At 39.9% G+C, this 4235-nt stretch overlaps 1 long non-coding RNA gene across 1 annotated transcript; it reads left to right on the plus strand.

Moving 5' to 3' along the window:
• The first annotated feature begins 1471 nt into the window (after nt 1-1471).
• Nucleotides 1472-4025, plus strand: LOC111960908 (uncharacterized). Its single transcript, XR_011479625.1, has 3 exons — nt 1472-1580; nt 3261-3422; nt 3939-4025. It is a non-coding gene; the product is annotated as an uncharacterized lncRNA (long non-coding RNA).
• The last annotated feature ends 210 nt before the right edge of the window (nt 4026-4235 follow it).

Here is a 4235-nt window from a genome sequence, read left to right on the forward strand (position 1 = left end):
AAGCAAAGCAGAAGGCATTTTGAATGCTTATCAGGACAGGAAAATTGTAAAATTCACACACTTATCAAGAGAACATCCCTGGTCATCTCTATCTGCTAAACACAAATGCATTGTTTGTAAATGATGTCTGAGTGTTGGAGTGTGCATCTGGCTTTCAGCAAATTAAAATAACAAGAACATTGTGCTGTCTGGTTTGCTTAATATAAGGAATTTGAATTGATTTTTACTTTTGATACTTAAGTATATTTTAGCAATTACATTTACTTTTGATACTCAAGTATATTTAAAACCAAATACTTTTAGACGTTTACTCAAGTATGACAATTGGGTACTTTTCCCACCACTGCCCATAGATATAGACATGGTGTGCACAGGGGTAGGGGGGGGGGGGGTCCCAATGCTGGAAGGGGGGCCTGAGTGAAAAAGTTGGGGACCCCTGAGTTAGAGGATAACGATGACATGCACAGTGCCCCTATTCAGAGCAGGCCTGCTCTCCAGTACCACAGAACAAGCCTTGGAGAGAAGGTAACCGGAGAGGATCTGACTTGCTATGTTATACCTGGAAGATATACCATTTAGGTAACCAGAGAGGATCTGACTTGCTATTTTATTCCTGGAAGATATACCATTTAGGTAACCAGAGAGGATCTGACTTGCTATGTTATCACCTAGAAAGAACTTATACCCGTTAGGTAACCAAGAGAGGATCTGACTTGCTATGTTATACCTAGAAGATATGCCATTTAGGTAACCAGAGAGGATCTGACTTGCTATGTTATACCTAGAAGATATACCATTTAGATAACCAGAGAGGATCTGACTTGCTATGTTATATACCATTTATTATCACAAGTTCTGTCTTCAGAAAATCAGGGACTGATTGCTGAAGAAAATAATATTGACATAACTATCCATGAAAGTGCTATAGGCTACTGTACCTCAACACATTTAGCTTGTCACTTTAAAAACAAAAAAAGAATCTATTCCTCAGCTCTTCCAGACAGCCTCAACTTTGTCCTGTCAGACCTCAACATGCAGTTGTTGGATGGGGCTCACAACAGCCTTCACGACCCCCACCTACGGTCCTTCTACAGCCTGCAGGAGAGACTGTTTAAGGCTGGCTGTAGAACTACTGATCAAAAGGTAGAATACACACACACAATATGTTATTGTTGCTATTTTACCCATAGACGTGTGCTGTGTAAAGAACTAAAACAGAAATGTCTGACGTTTTGAGGCCTCCTTTGTAGCTAGGTGCTCTGTTCCCGGGGTGTAAACGTATTGGATAAAGAAACAAATTAACTCTACGTAAATAAAGAATGAAATTGAGGTGACTGGACGCCTTGGGTTACAACTAGCACAGATAAGATATTACTTCCTGCCACAGATGGGGGCAGGTGCACACAAACAGAACCAGGAAGAGAGTTACAGACAGTGATGTTTAAGTAAAGTCATTGTCTTTGGTGCCTTGGTCCTTCACACACACATTTGTGCACAGGTACTATATAACACAGACACAAGCTCACACATGGTTTCTCGTCTCTCCTTCTCCCTCCTCCTCATCGTCTCCAGACTCTCAGGTAAGGGCACCATGTTTCTCTGAAGTGATTGTGCTCCATGAACTTAGGAACATGCTGACATTGAAGACAGGAGCAGCAGGTGGCTTCTGTTGTTCATACAAGGAAGTTGTATCTATATTTTGGATGTGAATATGTCTTGATCAAACCTGATTTATTTTTAAATACACTACTGGTCAAAAGTTTTAGAACACCTACTCATTCAAGAGTTTTTCTATATTTTTACTATTTTCTACATTGTAGAATAATAGTGAAGACATCAAAACTATGGAATCATATAGTAAACAAAAAACTGTTAAACATTAAAATATATTTTATATTTGAGATTCTTCAAAGTAGCGACACTTTGCCTTGATGATAGCTTTGCACATTATTGGCATTCTCTCAACCAGCTTCATGAGGTAGTCACCTGGAATGCATTTCAATTAACAGGTGTGCCTTCTTAAAATAACTTTGAAAGTTTCTTCAAGTGTAGTTGCAAAAACCATCAAGCTCATGATGAAACTGGCTCTCATGAGGACCGCCACAGGAATGGATGACCCAGAGTTACCTCTGCTGCAGAGGATTAGTTCATTAGAGTTACCAGCCTCAGAAATTGCAACCCAAATAAACGCTTCACAGAGTTCAATTTACAGACGCATCTCAACATCAACTGTTCAGAGGAGACTGCGTGAATCAGGCCTTCATGGTCAAATTGCTGTAAAGAAACCACTACTAAAGGACACCAATAATAAGAAGAGACTTGCTTTGGCCAAGAAACACGAGCGATGGACATTTGACCGGTGTAAATTTGTCCTTTGGTCTGGAGTCCAAATTTGAGATTATTGGTTCCAACTGCTGTGTCTTTGTGAGTTGCGGTGTGGGTGAACGGATGATCTCCGCATGTGTATTTCCCACCGTAAAGCATGGAGGAGGACGTGTTATGGTGTGGGGGTGCTTTGCTGGTGACACTGTCTGTGATTTATTTTGAATTCAAGGCACTACTGCATTCTGCAGCGATACGCTACGTCTATCTGGTTTGGACTTAGTGGGACTATCATTTGTTTTTCAATAGGACAATGACCCAACACACCTCCAGGCTGTGTAAGGGCTATTTGACCAAGAAGGAGAGTGATGGAGTGCTGCATCAGATGGCCTCCACAATCCCCCGACCTCAACCAAATTGAGATGGTTTGGGATGAGTCGGACCGAAGAGTGAAGGAAAAGCAGCCAAGAAGTGCTCAGCATATGTGGGAACTCCTTCAAGACTGTTGGAAAAGCATTCCAGGTGAAGCTGGTTGAGAGAATGCCAAGAGTGTGCAGAGCTGTCATCAAGGCAAAGGGTGGCTATTTGAATAATCTCAAATTTAAAATATATTTTTATTTGTTTAACACTTTTTTGGTTACTACATGATTCCATATGTGTTATTTCATAGCTTTGATGTCTACACTATTATTCTACAATGTAGAAAATAGTAAAAATAAAGAAAAACCCTTGAATGAGTAGGTGTTCTAAAACTTTAGACCGGTAGTGTATATATGCGGTATAGCCCGAGAAATGTTCACTTACAGTTACCATGAAAAAAGGTACATCATTCCTGCACTGACAAGAAAAATAACCCTAAAATCACAAGACATCTTAAAATCTAAATGTGATATTTCTACTAATTCCAGTCTGAATGTTTTCTGTTTCTATGTCTACAGGAACGGACGGGATTAGGTTGATGTCTGTGTGAACAGGAGACTCCATCGCCATCCCATATATCTATCATCAGGATTACATAAACCATGTCAAATACTGGTGTAAAGGGGATTCCTGGAATACATGCTCTTATGTGGTACGCACTGACCATCCCAATAGCAGTGGTAAGACCTCAGTATCTGATGCCGTCAATCTGAGAACCTTTACTGTGACTATGAAAAGTCTAGAACAAAGTGATTCTGATATTTACTGGTGTGTAGTGGAGAAGAACGGACCAGATGAATGGCTAGAATTGTTCAAACTAGTCATTACAGGTAAGAAGATCCCTGCACTGCTTGTATCTGTGTTTAGTAAAGCACAATGAATAATGCTCAGTAATGTCCTATGGATAGTCCTGTTGATGAGTGTGTCACTGACATCCTTAGACAATTACTGACATTATTGCTTCATTTTCTGATAACTAGCAACTAGCAAGCTGACCCAAGAAATGTAGATAAAATGTTGAATGGCATAAATATCAGTGCTGTAGAACAATGACATTTGAAATACAATTCTGTGTCAGTCTATTTTGATAATGAAACTTACACATCATGTAACTTAGTGGTCTGTTGAATTAAGAGTCTTGAATGGATGTTGTTTTTCTGCTCCTGAGTTCTTGTGTTCTGAACCTCTCTGTTCAGACAGTCCTATTGTTGACCAAGAGGAGACTGGAGTTGAGGGAGGTAGTGGTTTTACATCAATACCAACTATTCAAGAGATCTTTGCAGTTCAGACCACAACACAGTTTACCACCACCATCAGTAAGTACTGCGCAATCTCTTTTCACACAATATTGTGAATCAGTAATGCAAAAACTTCCCGTTTTGATATAGGTTCTGCTTTATATCCACACGTTGATCCTAGTCTGTGAAGTACTGATACTAAGTTTTTTCTTAAACATTGACAGCAATGCCAATACCAACTACCCAAGAGCTCTC

The sequence above is a fragment of the Salvelinus sp. IW2-2015 genome, linkage group LG4q.1:29 (genome assembly GCF_002910315.2).
Source record: "Salvelinus sp. IW2-2015 linkage group LG4q.1:29, ASM291031v2, whole genome shotgun sequence".
In the NCBI taxonomy this organism is placed as follows: Eukaryota; Metazoa; Chordata; class Actinopteri; order Salmoniformes; family Salmonidae; genus Salvelinus; species Salvelinus sp. IW2-2015.